Genomic DNA, 24,605 nt, shown 5'->3' with positions numbered 1-24,605 from the left:
CCAGTAGCAGCATACCGGTACCCTTTCCGGACCTCCAGACTACAAGTATGCCTGCATGGGCCGTTGCTCCTGGCAGGTCTAACCTGCCGGAGGCACCGGCCCCTGCAGGCATGGTTTTCAATTAAGCACTGGCACGTTAGCAACGGTGCTGTAATTCCGTGTCCCCATTCCTGTGGAGTCCTATGGCACTCCGCAGGAATTGGGACTTACACTTTCCACCGCATGACATCCCGGGGCACCGGGACTTGTAACGTCCCGTGGCACCGGGATATCAGGAGGCGGAAGGGTGTTGCACCGGTGGGTTACGGCCAAACTTGTAATGAGGCCCAGAGACGTACTAAAGTGGTGGACACAATGATGCAAGGGAGGAAGCATGTATCTGTCATGTATCAACTGATGATGCAGGGCTATCATGTCAGACAGGTGGTACTATTTTGAACTATTATCACATCTGTAATTCAATCATGCACCTACATGACATGCAATGCAGACAGGCACACTCATTGGCATTATTCATACCCCTAACCCTTTGCATGGGCTGTCTACAGACATTTCAATCAGAGAATACTAGAATTCCCACCTTACCAAGACCCACTATCAGCTATTATTCACCATGTTTTGTATGGTGCTGCCCCTTGCATTACACGAGTCAAGTTGCATCTTCAGAATGCCTGCTACACAGGGTAGTGGTCTGTGGGCATTGATTCCCCGGAAGGCTGCTCACATCACTGAGTGCCATGGTAGGAAGCTTGGATATGCATCCTGACAAGGCATCCCGTAAGAGCAGGTGACAATACACACATGAAACTCTGCAGCAAATGACGTGTGTGGTCGACGTATATTGCATGTACTTAGTGTACAATGCAATGAGACAGGCCCCAAAAAAGTGGAAATGAACAATGCATGTGGATGTGGCATTGTTTGGTGTGACACAGAGGTGTGCCCTGTAGGTGATATGTGCCTGTCAGGGGTGCATGTTATGGGGTGTTGCAAATTATATATGTTCTAAATATTGAAACCCTGCATGCAAGTACTGGCACGGCTGTGTGGGCCAGCAGACAGTGATGTGAACACCAGTGATGTGCCAACGAGGAAAATCACTGAACGCAGTCCTTTAGAAAAAAATGTGTTCATGTAATGTTATTAGAGTAAGGAGAATTGTAAATTTAAATGTGAACATTGACTATTTTCATATTACATACACTTGTGATATTATGTTTGAAATACCTGAAATAGATTTTCCAGAGTCAAGTACTTTTCCTGTAATGAAGTATTGTAATTGTTTACTAATACATGCAATTCAAACAATGTGCATAATGTTACATATTGTTATTTTAAAGTTTATAAGTTGATAGGTACTACAAATGAATGCTCCACACATAAACACATAATATTTCTGTATCAGTGTATTGTTCCATGTGATATATTTTTTGTGTAATAAAATCAAATATGTATCAGAGGTCAACAAAAATATTCATGTTCTAATTTTAATCTCACATTTGATGTAATTAGTGATGTCACCAGTGATGTCATGTGTGATGTCATCACTGTGGTCATACCATGCGCAACAGGGGTGAATATGTAAGGTGGACTTGTTCGAAATGCAATTGTTGATTTTCAGGGGGTTTGTTGCATTAAATCTGATCATTTTAGCTCTCTCTTAACCAAGGTTTTGTTTCACTGAACATATATATACACAACACCAAGAAAGTTATGGTGGGTTTAAAAAGCTTTGAAAAAAAACATTCACCTGAAATGTGAAAGTAGGACAATCCATTTATATATTTACTTATTTGTTGTGGATTTGTTAGGCGCTTATACAGTAAGTAAATTCTGGTTCAAAGCGCCCGCGGGGCAACAGGGCAGGTACATGGGATTGAAAACGATGATTACAGTGGAAGATAAAAGACACACCTACTATGCCTTGTGAGTATTCAGAATGTGCAAGTGCAGCGAGAAGAGGGGAACTGGGGTGTGGTTGTAAGTGCTGGAATGTCAGTGCTTGTGGGCAAGCAGCAGATGAAGTGCATAGTATGGTAAGTGCTATGTGGCCTGGAGCCTCATTGGGTAGAAAGTGCAAGCCTACAGGAGTGAGGCCGGCAACACACTCCACAGCGCCCCTAGTAGCCATCGCGGGAAGTTCCCCACCACTTCTGAGCCACAACGGCAAGGCATTGTGGGTATGCAAATTAGTCCAAATGCAAACCTTTTCTCCAGGAAATTGTCTTTGTCTAAGAGGGCAGTGCTATTTTATACATAGCTTAATCAACCCGACAGACATTTCAGACATTTTGCAAAGCTGTCAGGACAACTGCCTGCATACCTGTTTTACATATATATATATATATATATATATATATATATATATATATATATATATATATATATATATACATATATATATATGTAAAACATAAGAGTGCACCTGGCAACTCATGTGGTGTTCCCCTTTTAGCACTTATAAGCCTCATGCTCTTATCAGAAAGGCAGTCACAGCTGTTGATGATTATTTCATCGCCCCTCAGTGCAAGGAATGCTGGACCTTGTAGTTGCATGGTGCTAAGAACGGACACTTTGCCATTGCTATGGTAGCTGAACCACAGAGCGGACGTGGGCAGAACGTGACAGTGCAGCATTTACCAAGTGGGATAGAGTGACCCTGGTGCTGCCACTCTGTAGTCTGGATCTCCCAAAAAGCAATGAAACAAAATATGAAGGGGGAAACTCCAGTTCTCTGTGTACCTGGCAACTCATGTGGTGCTCTCCTTCTAGTGCTTTCAAGCCTCATGTTCTCATCAGGAAGGCAGTACCAGGTGTTGATGATTATTTCATCGCCGTCAGTGCAGGGAATTCTGGTCCTTGTGGTTGCAAGGTGCTGACAACTGACACTCCCGCCATTGCTGTAGTAGCTTTACCACAGTTGGGTTCGGGGGGCTGGTGGTGTAGCATTCCTTAGTGGGGTAGAGTGACGCCAGTACTGCCCCTCTGGTGTCTGGATCTCCCAAAAAGCAATGAAACATAAGGTGTGCTGACAACTCACGTGGTGTTTTCGTTGTAGAGCTTTCAAGCCTTATGTTCTCATCAGGAAGGCAGTCCCAGGTACTGCATATATATGAAGGAAGGTGTGAGCAGATGGTAGGCATGGGGTAGGTAGACAGCATGGCGGGACAACCCAAAATAGAAAAATGGATTGACTACAGGTTGGTCAAACAGAGTCAACCAAACTGTAGACCTTCTAAAAGGGGTCTCTGTAAACCCATGGGAATCAGTCATCTGTGCCTACTCTTACTACAACTGCAAAAAGCAGGCATGTCTGTAGAAATTCATTACAATGATGGTCACCATGTTTTTCATGGTGGTCGACTATACTAAACTCGGTCATGAGGGCAACCACCCAAGACGATGCTCAAGATGGATTCCCCAGATGAAACAGTGACAGACACAGAAATCCATGGTCTCTCCATATCCATGTGCCTGTCAATGCTGCATGTGGTGAGTCTAGAGAATCCAGCAGAGAGGACCCAAACTAATGATTCACTGGTTGGTTTTCTGATACTATTTCACTCATTTAATGATTAAAAAAAAAGAGATTTGTATGCAGACGGCATGAAAAAGGTCTGATAGATCGGAACACGGTTTCTGGTTTCTGTGGATGCCTCCCCATTAGCTGCCATGCCTCCTTGTAATCCCTTGTCTCCCAATAACCCTCTCACATCTCCTTATCAACCATAGCTTCTTCCCAACAGCCACCCACTTCTGGGTATTAGCCTCTTATGTAGCTCAATATTAATCCTCCCATGTCTACCTATAGGCCCCTGTGTTTTCCCTATGTCTCTTTCCCAAGGCACTCCATGACTTTCCACAAGCCCCAATGAATAACCTATTGCTTCTTTATATTTCCCAATCTGTTCTCCAAATAGCCCTATCACCCTCTATGTCTACCTGGAGTAAGCATTTATCTCCATCACAACCCCATATCTCACCCTTGTCTTTCGCGTGTCTCCCTGAAGGCCTCTAATACCTCCTTAACTGACTTGCTCCCCCATGACATAATGACAAATATTGAACAGGGATCCACACAACCCCCTCCTAGACCTGACCAGAAGTGAACAACTTACTGCAACAGAGATGTGGCATTTCTTAGGGAATTGAGTCTACTCCACTACCTGTGTAATGTCCTATTGCTTTGTAGTATGTACACTAAAAACTGAAAGAACTAGGCCACGGGCTGCTTATTGAGCACAGCTGTAGCAGAAAGTAGGGCATGCCACAATTCAGAGCATCATTTGAGCTTGTAGTGACAAATAAGGGCGGCTGTTTGCAAGGACGCCTCCAATGTTACTCTTTGCCGACATTCCGATACAGAAGAAAACAAAGAAATCACAAGCCCTTCCAGGCAGAACTTCAGCATTCATAAAGAATTGATTCAGTGTGAGTTGCACGCTGCCGGCTCTCAGCTGACGCACATGCGTGCAAAACAAGAGCCAAAGAGATGTAAAGCCTTCTGGCAGGATGGATGAGCACGCGCAGCATACCTGCGGCAGCCTTGAGCCAGGGAGGGAATCATTGGTTAGGCCACGTGGACACATTGGTGATAAATCCGCAACAGCGCCTTAGTCACTGCTCTCCATATTTCAACACAAGCATGTTGGGTAAAGGCGTGCAAAGAAAGTCAGCCATAATTCATGCTGGTGACAGGCCACGCTAGCAAAGTAGACAAACGATGAATATATATGAATATATACAGACATTTACATGCAGGATAGCTTTGCTTTTGGTAGAGATTGCATGCAATTCACATTTTTTAATTTCACATTTTGGTAAGATTGGCTGATCCCCAATGGTGCTTAAAGATTTTTTAATGAACCCAAAGGGGAATTAATGATTGGGGTGATAACCAAACCAGATTGGGGTTACACGTTTACATGGGTGTGATCCCGGATATTCCTTACCCGAGACTGTTTTTGTGGACTACAAGGCCCAGAGATGGAGCTCAACTGAAAGCTACCAATAAATTAGGCCTTGACATTGTGGTGGGTTCCTGTGGCTGCATAGGTGGGGTAAGCAGGTCTCTCTCTACTGTCTTCACTGAACCCAGCCATTGGGAATACACAGCATGCAGTTGAAGGGGGGCGCAATTTGCTGATGGATAGCCCACCATGGAGGAGTGGGGCAAAGAAGCCAGCCTCCCTGGCACCAACCCCTTCTGAAACGATTTGCCACTGACAACTTCCAGGTTGAAACAAGTGCAGTCTAACCCAACGACAAGAGCGGTCACCATTGCTCTGGATCATTTTTGATCTGTGGTTAAGTTCAATGTTGGGGACTCAGAGGTCACAAGCTTGCTGTTTTTACCATGCTATTTCAGCACTGTGTTGCGGTGCCGGCATCAGCGCAAGGTGGTGAAACCAAGTCCGGGAACCAAATGTGCTACCAATGTGGGCCACCAAGCTGTGGCTATACGACGCTGAAGGATGTACATGATTATTTCGAATATGAACAATTCGAAGATGAAAATCTTGCATTCTAAATGTCCATGTTCGAAATAATCACCCCACTACTCCATGGTCTTTCTACACCCCGCTCCCCCACCGCCTTACTTACCCTTTGGCGGCACATGTCGCTGCGTGCCACCGATTCCCTCCAGCGCCAGTTCACTTCCCTTCTGTTTTTTTCAAAACTCTGTTTTGAATGGGCGACACCCCCGCCACCCCCGATTCCATTATAGTGAACAAGGGTGCGGTGGACACTTCCATTGTTCGCTATAATGAAAACCGAATGGTTAAAATGTTCGGCATTTTCGGCTGTACATCATTTTGGTACAGCCGAAATCCGCACATTTCAACCATTCCGTTTTTTATGTACGATATTTTGGGTCTTTACCGACGCAGAGTGCTATCAGTCCTGGTGCATTTTAAATTGGTTATCTGGCCCAGCAATCTAACTAATTTACAAAGTATATATTGGACACGTTCCTGTTTCTCAATTCCACTCCATTCCTGCTTGCTATCCTGATTCTGGGAGTTCTTTTCCCAGAATACACAGGGCCCAATTCTAAAGAGTTGGTCTGGCGCAAATGAAGGGCTGCCTAGTGCATCCCTCTGTGTATAGGACATCAGAATGTGAGCAGCAGAAATGAGAAGATTCGGGTGCCCTTTCTCCTCCTTCTGTGCTAAATTCTGTAAAGCATGGCGGGAAGGGGGTTCTTTTTGTGCATTTTGCAGAGCAGCCCCAATTCAGAAGTGGATGCGCTTTAAAGGGCATAAAAGATAACTGCATACACCTGCACCTGTTTGGAACAGGTGCAACTTGAGATGCGTTGGCTGAAAGAGACATTTCTGACCCTTTCATGTATTTTCGTTTATCTGACACAACAGCAGCATAAGCTTCTGCTGTTCCGCTTGCATTTCTGGCCCTTGAACAGGAATAGAAATGTTTTTTGTTCTTGTTTATTGATATCATAATGACAGGTCTTTTAAGGGCCGCTCACAGAGGAGTGCTTCCCAAGCACCCAGGTGGGAGCTTGCAGAAAATCATATAATAGTGTCAGGGCCCCGGGCGTGCTCCAGACACTAATGCATGCAAAAAGACAGACCAATTCATGTTAGTGCTGGCACATAGACAACCAAGAAATGTGCAGGTCACTTTGGTGAACAAGATGACTTGTGCATTTTCGTAAAATCAAAGCAGGTAAAAAATGTGCAGCTTTTGCGGTTTTTTAACTTGCGCCATCTTTTGGGAATCAGCCCTAGAGATCCTTCTCTGGCCCATGGGAAAGTTGGGGGGAAGGACTGTTGAAGAGTGATGGAAGAACACATGTGTGTCCTAATGACGGGAAGGAGCGGCAAAGGACATTTAGAAGCTGGAATGTCAGCAAATGTCGGGCAAAAGGCGAGAAGCAGCTAAAACTGGAAACGGGACCCAGCTGGAGGCAAGGACTAAGAGGAACCACCTGAGGACAGGCGATTGGAAGAAACCATTGGTGACAGAGAAATACATGAAGAAGGGGCAAAAGGACAAGTCGCATCCCGAAGAATTAAAATGGAAGTGTTGCAGCGGGACAAGTCAGGTGCGAATTGGGAGAGTAGAAGAAACAACTATGTGTTTCCAGACAAGCAAGCCTTCATTACAGGGATCCTTAAAAGCTGGACAAGTATCCCATAAGTATGTAAACTACTGCTTGGCCAATTCGAATAGTCAGGTGGTTCACAATCAGGTAATAGGGTCTATGCACTATGGTGCCAGAATGAATGTTGGTATGCCGAAAAGTCAGGGTTTGCTTGGACTTGCATCTCACCTGGCATTGTGCTAAATCATTTATACAATCCCCATCCTCAAATGTTGGGTAGGCAAACCTTATTGTGTCTGAGAATACCCTTCTTCAAAACCATTTACCACAACAAGCAAGATCAAAGAGAACATTTTCCAAGAAATGTATGATGAAAGAATTTCACCAACTCTGATGAGTGAACAAATGCTGGGGGCTCCCAGGGAACAATCATCTGGAACACAGCCCTTCCAATCAACCATAATTTGTAATTGACTCATTTGCAGATGTGGATATTCAACCACTCAAGCTCAAATTCTGGAATGCCATCCACTAAAACTAAAAGTGGTGGTATTTGAAGAGGGATACATAAACCACGAGATGGATCCACCACCCCGGATCAAATTCATGACAAAGTTTATCGCTCAGACATGAAGGGGCAAATTTGGGATGAAAATCAGATACCCTAAAAAATGGTGTCAATAAATATACTGATTCCCCTACTTGATAAGAAGGAGACGGATTCCAGTGATGGTCATCAAACATTTTATGTGAATGTCTGGCAATACACAGATGCTACATTGTTGCTGCCTTGTCAGACCTCAATGCCCACAATCGATCTTGTGCACCTGGAACAGCATCTGGGGCCAGACAAAGAGACACATTTTGCAATGAAGCCAATGTGGCAAAAAGCAAAATACATTGGTTGAACTAGGGGTCAAGTAATTATACACAAATTCAGTTCTGGGAACTCACTGACACCACTCATTTTGGAACTGCAGCCCAAATCAACACAGAAAGTATATGACAACCGAAGTTAAGCTTTCGGTCTGTCCATGAAATAGGGCATAATTATTAGAGGAACTATATCTACCCCTGGGATTTCAACAAGACCAATCAAAATCTTGAAATACATTGAGTCCCTCCGTTAGAAAAATATAATGCTGGGTAATCCAAGAATGTACCCTATTCCTCTCTGAGTGCTGCAAAAAAATGGCCCAACTTAATCAAAATAAGCTATGCTTACCAAGAGTGCAGTGCACCCTTTAGAATCAGGTACGTTTCTGAATAAAGTCCTGTTCATGTTCCATGGCTCACGCAGAGATGTTAGTATACCCCACAACCCAATAGGTCTGGAATGAGATACTTCAGCTGAAGACGGATGTCCAAGTATGGCCCTCATGACCCCCACACGACTCTCAACCCAAAGACTGAGACACGACAGATGCCCCTCACTCTTAGGCCCTTCACCACCATCGTCGATGGATCGCAGATGTGAGAAACTTTACTCTCTCAGACAGCCATTCAGGCCATACCCAGTTCATGATCTGGAGGAGATGGACATGCCATCAATCGAACAAGTCGACTGACCGCAAATCAAGAAATCAATGATGTCATCACTGACATCACGACCTAGCCACACTTAGACATGAAGTACATAGACATTCATTCACAAAGTTAGATGAACATGCATTAGCTTATTGCAGATAGACACAAAACACATGTGTATGGCTCACGCAGGTGGATGACAGACACACATACATATCTCTAGATATAGTCACATTCTTCTCCAAAGCTGAACTGCAAGACTCCAAAATATACTTATACCAAGATTGCATATGCTTGACTGCCACTAACATGGAAAAGCCATAAGGACAAATATCGAAACTATAGGCCCACTGAAATGAATGAGGAAGGGGAGACAAGTTTAGAGTACATGGAAGGGCTGGCATGATCGCTGCAGTCAGAGGCAAGCAGAGCGATGCACCCTGCCAAGGACGAGTGGCGACAGAAAGTTTCTGGTTACCAAGACAATAAGCCACTGCAAGAAATTACAACCAGAATTCTTATAATTACAGGCAAGAGAGCTCCATTTTGTGGTCTCAACACATGTGACCCAGCAGAACAAGACAATGCCCATTCAATCAAAGTAGACTTGAGAGAAACTGTTCCCACCAAATCAGAGGTGGAAAGATACAAGTGTTTCTCACAAACTGGCAACTGAATGCACTGTCCCAGGCTTGGGTAATCAGAGATGGCAACATTAGATAACACAATGCTCATCCACATTCATTCTCATTACCTTGAGAAGGTACACTCAGTCTGGTAACTGTCCAGGGTCCGAGGGCTGGGAGGATCCATTCTGCCCAATCCAGAGTCACCTTCCACGTGGAGATATAATATGGTGCAGGAGCCAATGTCTCCCTGCGACCCTGCAACATTGTAGATTGAAACATGGTGACGTAGTCCCTCAGGGAGCCACCAGATATGGCTATCCAATAATAGAATTAACCCCTGTAGGATATGTACCTAGTTTGCCTAAACTGACCAATGTGAATGCCCAATAGGGTTCAGGGACGGAGCTCGGTTTTGTGATGTCATACCTGGATAAAACCAGGTGACACCCGCTCAGAGAATGAGAACACTGGAGAACTCATGTTTTTCTAGCGTGATCCCCATCGTTTTGTTAGATAATGAAGACAGTAAACTTTACCCCATGGCTGATTCTTCCGTTCTTGCAGCAGGGAGTTTTTGATGGGCCCGGGTGCCTCTCTGTTGGTAACTGGGGTCACTGCTAAAGAGCCCCACTGCTCTTCAACAAGTGGTAGCAGAGGGATGGTCGCTAAGACCTTTCAGCAGTAAGCCACCACATCCCACCGCATGCCTGAGGGGCTGCGCAGCAACCCACGAAAATCAATGCCTAAAATAACACGTGGGCAAAAAGAGAAGAGCTTGACAGGAGCTGCCTTTGGAGGAAATTCCTGCCGGCTTCCTGTGGGATGCCTAGCAGAGCTGACGGCAGAGTGGCATGTGGTGGGAGAGGCGCAAGTAAAATGGCGGGACTTGTGCATCAGCACCTTGACAAGGTCCATCTAATGCAGGAGGAGACTTAGTTGATCCGTGAAAGCGTGCAGGCCACTGGCCGGCGATGTGCACGTGCCCTGGGGTGGTCAACCTGCGCTGTTTTTCTTCTGGCACAGAGGGTCCAGGAGGGAAATTAGGCAATCTCTGCAATGGCTGAGAGCCTCGTCCTTTCCCTGTGTGTGGCACCGGAGGGCAGGGCGTTGGCTGGATCCAATCCACTACCCACAAGCACAACACCTGCCAGCTCTCAACAGAGCAGTCCAAGGCGCAGATCCCTGCGCCTGTCAGCCTTGCCACTGAAAGGCTACTCATGTGCAAAAAGGCCACGAAAGTGATCCAGGCACACACGTGCAGTGACACTGTAGCTCACTAGGGGGTGTTGAGGGGTTTGGTGTGGTGGTGAGGGATAGTTGGGGAGGGGGTGGAGGGAGGGGCATTTGGGGAGTGGCTGTTGGGAGGGATTGTTAGGGAAGGGTTGGTGGGGAGGGACAGTTGGGCAGGTGGTGTTGGGGAGGGATTGTTGGGAAGGGGGTGGTGGGCCACACGCTACTTGATCTTTGTACATACATTAATACGCATGGTTCTGCATGCAAATTGATGTCCATACAATCATTATTTGTGTAGGAGTGATTTATTTTTGTGCAATATCACATTCAGTCTGTGGCTTGTGGCTTGTGCCATGTGCTGGTGCTGTGTGCTCAGAGTTAATTCTGGATTTGTTCCTGCCGGGCTGCACGCCCGTCCCTGTCATCCCTGTGACAGTAGATTTGCATGTCTGCATCTGCATCCACTTCACTGTGTCATCGTCATCACTCGCCAGAGGCATGTCCATGTCCGGGGGAAGGGGAATGATCTGCCTGATGCATATGTTGTGCAACATGGCACAGGCCAGGACTATCTTACCCACTTCCACAGGCCTGTACATCAGTCCCCCTTCATCCCCCAAGTGGTGGAGGCAATGGAACCATGCATTGAACAGGCCAAAGGTCTGATCAATTGTGGCCCTGGTTGTGATGTGCAAACGGTTGTATGCAGTTTCCCGGTGGCTCTGCGGATGTCTCACAGGGGTCATGAGCCATGGTAGTAAGGGGTAGCCGGAATCACCTGCATGGGAATAGACACAAGGAGGGCATTGTCACTGAGGTCACTGGGCAGTGCATGCATGTTTGGATGTGGATCTGTGACACATAAATATTGGAATGTGCGCTTGAGGGACATCAATCACCTTGCTGCACCCTGTGACAGTTACTGCTGGTCTGGACATGTGTGGGATCAGACTCACAAGGATGTCTAGGTGGTGGTGGGTGGTTCATGGTGTGAATATGCTGTACTTTGTGACATGGGAGTTATGCATTCTGGTACTTGTAGTGCATTACATGCGCCTGTCCATCTGTGCCCAGATTGTGCTGGTGTGTCCTTCCATTCAATCATGTGGTGCATGCCATCCATGAGCAGCCATTCTGGCATGCAGATTGTGCCCCTCCATTTACATGTTGCCTATGGCCCATTCACCGGTGACAGTGAACAACCCCCCCATTCCCCAGTACACATGCAATGTGGTCTGTGTGTTGATCCTTTGACTCACCCAATAGCCAGGTTCGCTGTCCGGCGTAACACTCCATGTACCCAGGCAGCGTGCTATTGCACAGGACCATGAAGTCATGTGTTGATCCTGGGTAATGTGCACAGCAGTGCGTGATCGTCGGGTCCGCATCACAGAAGAACTGCACATTCATTGAATGGTACAGCTTTCTGTTATGATAAACCTCCTCTGTGGCATGGGTGGCCACCAGCTCAATGTGTGTGCATTCCAATGCCCCAATAACATTTGGAATGCAAGCAAGGGCATGAAAGCGTACCCTGGTGGCATTTACCTGGGCCTGTGTCATAGGTAGGGCAATGTGCTAGGACACATGACGCAGGCAGGCATCCAGGACCTGTACAAGGACTTTGGAGAATCCTGGCTGGGAGATGCCATGCAGCTCCCCGACTGTGTGCTGGAAGGTGCTGGTGGTGAGGAAATGCAGCACAGATAATACCTTCAGCAGGGGGAGGTTGGGCAGCCCGGATGTCAATGATGCTCTGGCTGTCATCCTGGATGAGGCCCACTACTGCAAGGATGGTCTCCTGTTTCAGGCGGTACAGTGTGTATCTGCCTGTCAGGGTCCAAGGTGAGGCCCCTGTTTGGGGTATGGGGGCTCGCCTTCGGGATGCTACTTGCTGTCCATTGTTCCTCTCCACCATCATCATCCTCCTCCTCTGCCTGTCACCCTGTTGCCACTGTTGCACCTCATTCTCAGGAAGCTGCATTCCTGCATGCAGCGCCTCAAGGTCTATTACTGCTGCTACGAGTGGCAGCATGGTTGTGTTGGAAGGTGTGTGGGTGTGGTCATTTTCTTTAGTCCCTGTGCTCATTGTGTACAGCTGGGTCAATTGGCGGCACCTGTGGGCTGTTTCTGCACACCTGGGCCTGGTTACAACCTGCTCCGTGGTGCCAGTGTTTCCGCTGAGATTTTCATGATCGCAACCTCGTTTTGGTGCAGGTGTTTCCGTGTAGTTGGCTTTTGGGATAGATACTTGTTTCTGTGATGCCGGTGTTTCTGGAACTACTGTTCACAGGATTTGCACAGTTTCAGTTACTGGTGATGCTGGTAACGGTCGAACAGTGTGAGGTGTTGCTGGCAGCGGTGTTACTGGTATCCTGCCCCATAGTGCGATGATCCAGAATGTGTGCTAGTAATCAGAATTACTGGCACGTTATTTCCGGACTGCCACACTTGTAATGAGGCTCACTGTCTCTGAGGGTGGTTCTGAGCAGGTGGCCAAATGATCGGTCTGGTGCATGACCAAAGTAGAGAGGAGGTGTGAACACAGGGGCTATAATTAAGGCTGAACTCTGGAAGAAAAATACAGGAAAATACATGTTTTTCAGATAAGAGGACAGGATGCCAGATGTCTTCAGTGGGGGGATCTCTGTGTAGCAAATGCCTCTCCCACGTATGATCTGCACCTTACACCTCAAACAGTAAAGAGACTAATCAAATAGGCTGGCCCGTAGAGACAAATAGCCTGGAGGAAGAGAATCTCATATTGGCACATATGAAGATTCCCTTCGTTTAAATGGACTTTCACAATTGTGGCTTTTCCTCAGAAACTACAAATTACACTCTATACATGTATGTTTAATTTTTTTGATAATTTCAAGGCGATTTTGGTGATATACAATTCCTCCATCTGGAATTTAGGGGATTGTAATGGCAAGCTAACTTGTTTTTCAGGCTGTATTTAACATGTCCAGAATGCGAGAGGTTGGAGGGTAAAATGAGGAATATGCTTGTATTTGAATTTTTATTTTATTATATTTTATATAGCGTAACTGACATAAATGAGTTTCTAAGGAAGAGCAAAACAGAGAATAGGAGGAAATGGAGCAGAGAGATTGAGTAAGGAGGTCCCAGTGAAGGGGGGTGAGAAGTTGGAAAGTTGGAAAGCGGGATTTCGTACAGGGGGCACAAGGAACATTAAGTCGGAAAAGTCCAGCAGAACGGAGAGGCCGAGGGGGAGAGTAGAATGAGAGAAGAGAAGCAAGGTACTCAGGGGCAAGACCATAGAGAGATTTGAATACTAATCAGAGGAAGTTGTATTTGAGCTGGGAATGAAAAGAGAGCCATTCGAGAGCGTCAAGGGAAGAGGAACTTGAGTCTCGGTAAGAGAGCAAAGTGAGCGAAAAGAAGAGTGATAGATTGATTTAAGAGGGGCAAGACAAGAACAAGGTGTAACGCTCACCTGATTCCCGCAGAGGCGCCGGTCTTGACTGGGTGAATGCCGTATCTTCAAAGGTGATGTGTAACACACGGTTGGCTCTTTGGGCTGGACCTCTGTGCACTGTATGTCCAACTCGAAGAGTAAGATGTCTGCAGATAGAAAATATGGGATTAATGAACTGGGGTTATTGGGTGCCCCTCTCCTCTTCCCTTTCTCTTCTCCTGTAGAACCCCAAAGGTTAACGCCCTCACCTTAGGTAAGTGAACGCCGAGCTCTCCATCTGCCTCGGGGCAGGGTGCCGTAACCAGTTTCTTCACTGGATAAGGGTGCAGGCCTCTTGACCTCAGAGGACTGCTGTCCGTCGTTAACTGCACAAACGGTAAGTTCTGGGCACTTCAAATGTCTTAAAAGTCTTTTGTAATGATATCTCTTGTTTTGCAGGGTTCCGGCGATGGCGGATGGCGGGCTGATGAGAGTTGAGGATCGAACCCGCGTGAGGAATAGAAGCGCCTGGAAGCACGTAAGTAAGCGCTTGTAGCCTGCTTCACGATGCGCACTAACTGTCCCTTTTATCTTGCAGGTACAAGTTCGGAGCTTTAGAGAAGCTGAAGGGTGCTGGAATACCCACTGGATTCGGCGTGGGAAGGAGTAATTGCACGTGAGTAATAAAGTTGCCCAATGTCTTTAAACGCACCTTCTTTTGTCTTTCAGATGCGGGATGCAGCGCCGAAGGCCTCCGGAGCGTGCGAAGAGCTGGTAAGCTTTTGTCTTTCAGATGCCGGAATGCAGTGCGAAGACCTCCAGAGCCTGCGAAGAGTAGGTAAGCCTTTGTCTTTCAGATGCCGGAATGCAGCGCGAGGCGTTGGTGACAGCCGATGGACCAGGTAAGAGATGCGCTGCCACTGAAGACCGTAGTGCTAACCTGTTCTTTCTTTGTCTTTACAGGTGCTGCTGAAGACTGGATTCCAGGATGGTAAGCCTTTGTTCCCTTAGGCCCAGGATCAGAAGCAGAAGACACGATGAGCGTTCTGCTGCAGAGAATGCAGAATAACACAAAGCAAGATTCATCCATCGGGTGTGGTTTAAATAGCCTCCTGTAGTGCTTAGGTGTCTCCTTCCACAGCCACGCCTAGGTAAGAAAAGAGTTCCTGCTTTCCAGAAGAGTTCCAGTGTTCTGAACCTAGGGACTGGCTCCTGCCCAAACCAACAGGAAAAGTAGTCCCAAACAGAAGAGGATCAGGGGTTCAACTGGCAGGTAAGTAAGCAGCATGGTCTGCTGCAGGTAAGTCCACCCAAGCATTATGAGCCCGGCGCTTCCAGCGCTGGGACTGGGCATCTTTATGAGCCTGGTGCCACTGGCGCCAGGACAGGGTCCAAAAGGTCCCAATTGGGACTGGCTGGCACTCGGAACCGGGGTTATGGGTCTGCTTCCAAGGGAGTCGGGCAAGTCCTGATCTTTTGGAAGCAGAGATCATGACAGCACCCCCCCTCAAGGCCCCTCCCAAACCGGGCTTCTCCGGGGTTTTGGGCTTGTTAGGAAATGTTCGATGAAACGTGGACATATTCTGCAGGTTCCCAGGATCTTTCTTGGGGACCGTAGCCTTTCCAGTCAATCAGGTAAAATAGTTTAGATTTGGAGATCTTGGAATCCAGGATGCTTTTGACTTCAAACTCGAGTTCTCCATCAACTAGAATAGGTTTTGGAGATGTAGTTAGTCGGGTTTGAGGTTGCACGGGTTTTAATAGAGAGACATGGAAGACCGGATGTATCTTCATGTGAGGGGGCAAGTCCAACTTGACCGCTACTGGATTTACTATGGTAGTGATGGAATAGGGACCAAGGTATCTTGGGTTGAATGTGCGTGGTCCTTTTAGAGGTAGATATTTGGTGGATAACCAGACTTGATCTCCTACTTGATATTGGGGGGCTTCCTTCCGATGTTGGTCTGCTCCTTTCTTGTATTGTTCTTTAGCCCTTTGAAGGTGAGAAACGGCTTCCTTAAAGGCTTGGGTGATTGTAGAATGCAGGTGGTCTACTGCTGGTGTTCCAAGATCTTGGAGTGGATCCAACTCCGAGGTTCGAGGGTGACTACCGTATAAAAGAAAAAACGGGGTCTTCCCAGTTCCCGAGTGGACAGAGTTATTGTAGGCATATTCGGCTATCCAAAGGATATCTTTCCAAGTTTTTTCAGTTTGTTGTAGCATGCAGCGCAAATACTGTTCCAGAGTTTGATTGGTCCTCTCGGTTTGTCCGTCGGTTTGAGGGTGGTGGCTGGTCGAAAGTCTCACATCAATTTGAGCCGACCGACAGCAACTTCGCCAAAAATGAGAAATAAATTGACTACCTCGATCCGAAATTAGAACTGAAGGAAAACCGTGCAGTCGGACGATGTTTTCGAGAAATTCTCGGGCCAGAGTTGCTGCTGTTGGTAAGCCTTTGAGTGGAATGAAATGCGCCATCTTGGAGAATAGGTCCACGATTACTAGGATCGTATTGTATCCGGAGCATGGAGGTAGATCGGTGATGAAGTCCATAGAAAGCGTATGCCAAGGGCGAGGCGGGATGTCAATAGGGCGTAAGAGGCCGGCTGGTTTTTCCTTTTGACTCTTGTTTTGGGCGCATACTACACAGGACATTATAAAGTCTCTGATATCTTTTTTCCAAGACGGCCACCAGAAGTAGCGCTTGATCTTTTCCGAGGTCTTGGTCATACCGGGATGTCCTTCCATTAAAGAATCGTGATAACAAGAGATTACCTTTTTCTGTAAATCTGTGCTGGGCAGGTATAACCGTTCTTGGAAATATAATAGGTTGTCCTTCACCGTAAAGTCCTTTCCCTGCAGATGCCAATTCTGTATGTCTGCTGGAGTTACCAGTAGCCTGGCTTTATCCTTAACTTCCTCTATGGATTGTGTGGCGATTACACCTAGAATTCTTTGTTCGGGAATGATAGGTACAGGTTTAGGATTGATCAAATGTTCTTCCACTCCCATCCGAGAAAGGGCATCAGCTTTACCGTTTTTTGTACCAGGTCGATAGGTAATTATGAAGTCAAACTCGGCAAAGAATAGTGCCCAATGGAGTTGCCTAGAGGATTGAGCTTTTGCGGTTTTCAAATATTGCAGGTTTCGGTGATCTGTAATCACAGTAACGGTGTGTCGGGCCCCCAGAAGATAATGCCGCCAAGCCTTAAAGGCGGACTTGATAGCTAGAAGTTCCTTATCAGTAATAGTGTAATTGATTTCAGGAGGCGAGAATTTGCGGGACCAAAATGCCACGGGATGCAACTGATTGGTTACTGGGTCCTTTTGTGATAGAACTGCCCCCATGGCAAGGCTCGAAGCATCAGTTTCAACGATGTAGGGGAGTTCTGGGCGAGGATGTTTTAAGATCGGTGCAGAGATAAATCTAGTCTTCAAATTCTGGAAAGCTTGTTCCGCCTCGGTAGACCATTCAAAACGTTTGTTTTTCTTTAACAAGGCGGTGATGGGCTGGACTATTCGAGAGAATTCGGGGATAAACTTGCGGTAAAAGTTAGCGAAGCCTAACATGCTTTGAACACCTTTTACGGAGGATGGCGATGGCCATTTGAGAATTGCATCGACCTTCTTTGAATCCATACGCACTCCGCTAGGTGATAATATGAATCCCAAGAATTCAACTTCAGTCACGTTGAAAACACATTTTTCCAACTTAGCGAAAAGTTTGTGTTGACGCAATCTCTCGAGGACCATTTTCACGTGTTTCCGATGTTCAGTTTCCGATGAAGAATAAACGAGGATGTCGTCAATGTAAACAACAACACACACATCTATGAGCTCTCTGAGGACATCGTTCATAAAATATTGAAAGGCGGCCGGGGCATTGCAAAGTCCGAAGGGCATGACCTGATATTCAAATAGCCCATAATTGGTGCGGAAGGCCGTCTTCCATTCATCGCCCTCTTTTACTCGTACCAAGTGGTAGGCTCCTCTAAGATCCAGCTTTGTATATATGCATGCTTTTCTGACTTGGTCCAGGAGTTCAGGGATCAAAGGTAACGGATATCTATTCTTAACGGTGATCTGGTTCAGGGCGCGATAATCTATACAAGTTCTAAGGTCCCCTTCTTTTTTTGGAACGAAGAACAAAGCTGAGGAAGCAGGGGACTTGGAAGGACGAATAAACCCATTTGCTAGGTATTGATCCAGGTATTGTCGGAGGTGAAGATTCTCAGGCTCAGTGAGGGCATAAATTCTACTACAAGGAGGAGTAGATCCAGGTATCAGGTCTATCTGGCAGTCATAAGACCTATGAGGAGGTAGAGAGTTAGCCTGATCCTTCCGGAAAACATCTTGGAATTCTAGGTATTCAGGAGGTAACTGGGGAGCCTCCGAGGAAATTGCTGCCAGTGCAACACCAGGTCGAGGGTGACAAGTAGAGACACATTCTGGAAACTGAACCGTTCTTGCTCGCCAATCGATCTGAGGATTGTGCTTCTCTAACCAAGGAATTCCTAGAATAATCTGGAACTGAGGGGCCTTGATCACATCGAACACGTGGTGTCCATCTTGACTTACTAGCGTCACTTCTTGGGTGGTATGCATTACTGGTCCGGAGGCTATCTCCGTACCATCCACAGTAGTAATGACGTCCTTTACAGCCTTTGGACAAAGAGTCAGATTCATCCTCAAAACCATTTCATGATCCACATAATTGCCGATGGCACCGCTGTCGACGTAAGCTTCAATCGCATGTAATCGATCCGGATGTTCAGGGCTAATGAGGACCATAGGTATCACGAAATGCGAGGTCACTGAACTGGTTTTAACGCTCGGCAAGAGGACCTCTATTCTTGTCGGGCGAGGTCGTTTCCCTGCTCAGAGTTTGTGACCCTGGTAACTGCAGCTCCTACTGCCTTCTTGGCTGGTTTCACCGGACAGTCTCGAAGAAAGTGCCCCGAGTTTCCGCAATAGAGGCATAATTGCAGCTGTTTTCTCCTTTCCCGCTCCTTTTGTGTTAGTGGTCCTTTCAGGCCCCCTATTTGCATGGGTTCCCCGGAGTCTACTCCTTTGGTAGGAGTTGGTGGTTTGGAAAATACTCGAGCATCAAACTTGGAACGATCGGCCTTCCTGTTCTGCAGTCTGTGGTCAATTTGAACGACTAAGTCAATATAGTCCGAACAGTCTTGCGGGGGATTCATTACTTGGGCTAACACATCTTTGAGCTCTCCACGTAGACCTCTATAAAACAGCGTAATCCTTTTGTTCTCAGGCCATCGAGTTTCCACTATCAGTCTGTTGAAAGACGCAATATAAGCCAAAAGGTCTTGATTACCCTGTCGCAATGAAAGGAGCTCATTGTCCAAGGCCTGCCCCTGTGAATGTCTTGCAAACAGTTTTTCCATACTGAGCTGAAAAGCTTGAAAATCATGGAGAACCGGATCATCTTGATTAACTAGAGGGATCGACCAGTCTGCCGCATTGCCACTAAGGTACGAAAGCACGAAAGCTACCTTAGCTTGATCAGTTGGAAAGGCTGCTGGCCGGCATAAGAAGTGCAACCGGCACTGATTAATAAATACTGCAAACCTCTTTGGGTCACCAGAAAATCGTTCGGGCGGAGCCAGAGGTACATTCCCATGTAGGTTGATCTGCACTGGGTTCGTAGAGGATGTTGAAGGAAGATTTGCCCCTGATGCGGGTAACGGAGTTTGTCCGGCTTGTGACTGTAGCAATTGTCTAGCGAGATCGTCTGTTCGCTCCTTGGAAATAATCAGTTCCCTTCTTAGAGCATTCGTTTCCTGACGGGCTGCATGCACTTCTGCTCTTAGTTCCCCAAGTAACTGGGCTAGCTGGTCGGTATCCGAGGTTTCCATAGCGCCTGGGTGGGAGTTTTGCGGTAGGCTTTGTGTCCTGTAACGCTCACCTGATTCCCGCAGAGGCGCCGGTCTTGACTGGGTGAATGCCGTATCTTCAAAGGTGATGTGTAACACACGGTTGGCTCTTTGGGCTGGACCTCTGTTCACTGTATGTCTGACTCGAAGAGTAAGATGTCTGCAGATAGAACATATGGGATTAATGAACTGGGGTTATTGGGTGCCTCTCTCCTCTTCCCTTTCTCTTCTCCTGTAGAACCCCAAAGGTTAACGCCCTCACCTTAGGTAAGTGAACGCCGAGCTCTCCATCTGCCTCGGGGCAGGGTGCCGTAACCAGTTTCTTCACTGGATAAGGGTGCAGGACTCTTGACCTCAGAGGACTGCTGTCCGTCGTTAACTGCACGAACGGTAAGTTCTGGGCACTTCAAATGTCTTAAAAGTCTTTTGTAATGATATCTCTTGTTTTGCAGGGTTCCGGCGATGGCGGATGGTGGGCTGATAAGAGTTGAGGATCGAACCCGCGTGAGGAATAGAAGCGCCTGGAAGCACGTAAGTAAGCGCTTGTAGCCTGCTTCACGATGCGCACTAACTGTCCCTTTTATCTTGCAGGTACAAGTTCGGAGCTTTAGAGAAGCTGAAGGGTGCTGGAATACCCACTGGATTCGGCGTGGGAAGGAGTAATGGCACGTGAGTAATAAAGTTGCCCAATGTCTTTAAACGCACCTTCTTTTGTCTTTCAGATGCGGGATGCAGCGCCGAAGGCCTCCGGAGAGTGCGAAGAGCTGGTAAGCTTTTGTCTTTCAGATGCCGGAATGCAGTGCGAAGACCTCCGGAGCCTGCGAAGAGTAGGTAAGCCTTTGTCTTTCAGATGCCGGAATGCAGCGCGAGGCGTTGGTGACAGCCGATGGACCAGGTAAGAGATGCGCTGCCACTGAAGACCGTAGTGCTAACCTGTTCTTTCTTTGTCTTTACAGGTGCTGCTGAAGACTGGATTCCAGGATGGTAAGCCTTTGTTCCCTTAGGCCCAGGATCAGAAGCAGAAGACACGATGAGCGTTCTGCTGCAGAGAATGCAGAATAACACAAAGCAAGATTCATCCATCGGGTGTGGTTTAAATAGCCTCCTGTAGTGCTTAGGTGTCTCCTTCCACAGCCACGCCTAGGTAAGAAAAGAGTTCCTGCTTTCCAGAAGAGTTCCAGTGTTCTGAACCTAGGGAGTGGCTCCTGCCCCACCCAACAGGAAAAGTAGTCCCAAACAGAAGAGGATCAGGGGTTCAACTGGCAGGTAAGTAAGCAGCATGGTCTGCTGCAGGTAAGTCCACACAAGCATTATGAGCCCGGCGCTTCCAGCGCTGGGACTGGGCATCTTTATGAGCCTGGTGCCACTGGCGCCAGGACAGGGTCCAAAAGGTCCCAATTGGGACTGGCTGGCACTCGGAACCGGGGTTATGGGTCTGCTTCCAAGGGAGTTGGGCAAGTCCTGATCTTTTGGAAGCAGAGATCATGACACAAGGAAGACCAAAGAATAGAACAGAACAGTAGAAGAGTCAAGAAAAGACTAATGAGGAAACCAGAAGCTTAGCGGCATGAAAAGTGAGAAAAGGACACATTTTACGTATATTGTAGAGATGAAAATGGCAGGCGCGCGAGGTAAGGGAGATATGATGGGAAAAGAAAATATTAGGGTCAAAGTAGAGACCAAGGTTGCGAGCAGTGGGGGAAATAGAGAGATTAGAAGGAGGAAAGGGGATAGAGAGAGGAGGAGACTGGGATGGAAGAACATTAGCGGGAAAGAAAAGGACTTCGGTCTTACTGGCGTTTAGGATAAGAATGTGAGAAGTCATCCACGACTTGATGGCAGTGAGGCAAGATGAGAGGGTGAGCTGGATGTCAAGTGTGAAAGATGAAAAAGAAAGAAAGAAAGAAAGAAAGAGTGAGTATCATCAGCATAGAAGTGATGTGATACTCTGAAGGAAGAAATAATAGGAGCGAGAAAAGAGGCATACAAGGAAAAAAGAAAAGGACCAAGAACAGACCCTTGTTGGACTCTGTGATCGAGAGAAAGAGATGCTGCTCAACCAACACCACCAGGCTCACCAGAGACATACCCCCATTCCTGCAAAGAACCCCGCCCCACAATAGACCCTCTTTGCACCTACCCACAACCACAACTTCCTCCAGTCGCCCACCAGCAGTCTACCCAAACTCTCTCTCCTCTGCCCCAAAGAAGAGGGTAAATTGTACCTAAAATACCATACCCTATATCAGCAAAGACTCCTCCAGAGCACAACCTCACCCACCCCCAGCATCACTACACTTACCAACCGCCGCCTGACCATCAACCCCCCTCCAATTGCAACACCCCACTTGCACTGTGCTCTACTCAACACCAGATCTGCGGTAGCACATGCACACGACTTCCACAACCTTATTACCAACAACCATCTGGAAATCCTCACTCTCACCGAAACCTGGCTCACACCCTCCTCTGGCCCAGCGCTCTCCCTAGCCATCCACAGTGACTATACCGTATTGCACTGCAACAGAACCCACAAAACAGGGAGTGGTGTTGCCATAATCTACAAAGACACCCTCACCCTGCACCCTGTGACAACCACCCCTCTCTTCAACTGGGAAAGTACCTCAGGCAAAAGCAAATGCTCTGTCAATGCCTTGGTCACCCTCCACCTCATCTACCGGCCCCCAGGCCCTCTCGCCAGATCCGAGGAAGCTCTATCTCAGCTAGCCCTCAATAACCTGAAACCCAACATCCAGCTTCTCATCCTCAGCGACCTCAACCTCGGCTACAATGACCTAATCGACTCAGATGCCACTATGCTGGCTAATTCGATGACAGCCCTTAACTACACACAACTCATCTGTGAACCCACCCATGCCAAAGGCCGGACTCTAGACTGGATTCCTGAGCACAGAAGTAACACCACCATTATAGCCAACAACCATTGCCCATGGTCCGACCACAGCGCCATATTCTTCTCAATCCCCATACCCCCCACCCTCGCTGTCCCACCCCAACAACCACCCCCAAACCCACCAGCTTCCTACCCTGTAGCACTCGCAACCTCAAAAGTGACTGCATTATCCCCCTCCTCAGGCAGCCCCTGCCCAATCCACCAACACCACCAAACTGGTGCAGCACTACAACAAGCTGCTCAGCAACATCCTAGCCCCTCTCAAAACCAGAAAACAAAAGAACTTTCAACACATCAACTTCTGGTTCACATAAGAACTCAAGACTTTACAAAACAAGAAAAGAGCAGCAGAAACCACCCGGCACAAAGATCCCAGCCCAACCAACAAAGCCCTCTTTAGAAATATCTCCCGCCTCCACAGGCAATCCATTCACAAACCCAAGGCATTCATATAATGAAAGAATCTCCAAAGTGTCCTCCAGCTCGCATGAGCTCTTTGCTATCCTCTGGGAACTTGAAATCCCCTGAGCCACCCCACAGCCATTCTCAAATATGATGCATGGTGCAATCCCATCTAAAAGATGGGATCTGAGAAAGATTCGGCAAAAGATTGCGTCTGAGAAAGTCAGTGCCACTGCCCCCCTGCCATCACACCTGCTAAACCCAGAGAGTTCCCCCCTTTGAATTCCCACCTATCAGCTACCACACCCTTGGAAACATCATCTAAGGTCTCAAACCCTACGTTTGCAAAGGGGACTCCTGCCCAGCCCCTATCGTGAAGGACTCTGCTGTACCCCTACTCCCCTCATCTCTGCCATCATCAACTCCTGCTTTGCCTCCTGCTCTGTCCCTGTGTCACTCAAAGAATCCTGAGTATCCCCTCTCCTAAAGAAACCCTCTCTCAACCCAGCCATCCTCACTAACTACTGCCCCATCACCACTGTCCCTTTCCTGCTTAAAATCATCCACAGGGTCGCCAAATACAGGAATTCCTAGAGTCTCATCACATCTTAGGCTCTTGACAGTCCGGGATCCGGCCCAAACATCACACTGAAACAGCTTTACTTGACCTTAAAAATCAACTCGATTATGCCAACGACCGTGGTAACATCTCCGTACTCCTGCTCTTGGACCTCTCCACCGTGGTTAACCTTGTCAACCATAAAACACTCTGTGATCACCTCATGAGCTCAGCATACTTCTCGCTGAACACAGCCAAATGGGTCACCTCATTCCTCGCAGAAACATCAGTCTTTGCCGGCGAAGCCTCTGCACACTCTACCCCTACAGCATGCAGAGTACCCTAAGGCTCCTGCGTCTCCCCGACTTTATACCAAGCCCCTCTTTGACCTCCTCGACTCACTAGGCATCACATACATCAATTATGTGGGTGATACCCAGATCCTCATCCCCCTTTCTGGACACCATGAACAAGACTCACTCAAGATCAATCACCTCTATGAAACAATCCAATCCTGGATGGCCACACACTCACTCTGACTCAATGATGTGAAGACGCAGCTTGTCCTCATGGGCCCCCCGGCATGACTAGCTAAGCTCCACCACGTCTACAAATCCTTCACCATTGATGGCCACATTATCCCTGTCGCCACCGCTGTCAAAACACTCAGCGTTTACGTGGATTCCAACCTCAACATGACTCGCCAAACCAACCACATTGCCTCTGCATCAGGTTATGCCACTAAGTTCATCACCTCCAGCAGACCATTCTTATCCTCGAAAAACCGACTTGAAGTTGCACGAGCCCTAATCTGTTCAAAACTTGATTATTGCAACTCTCGGTTTTGCTGTACACGTATCCACAGCCAGGAAAGCCGCTCATGGGCTTCCGGTCCAGGACAGGATCAAGTTCAAGATCTTATCCATCATGCACTGATTCCTTTCGAATAACACCCCC

Source organism: Ambystoma mexicanum, chromosome 11 (assembly GCF_040938575.1).
Source record: "Ambystoma mexicanum isolate Mex_15411 chromosome 11, UKY_AmexF1_1, whole genome shotgun sequence".
Lineage (NCBI taxonomy): Eukaryota > Metazoa > Chordata > Amphibia > Caudata > Ambystomatidae > Ambystoma > Ambystoma mexicanum.
Note: the sequence above shows the minus strand (reverse complement) of the source record.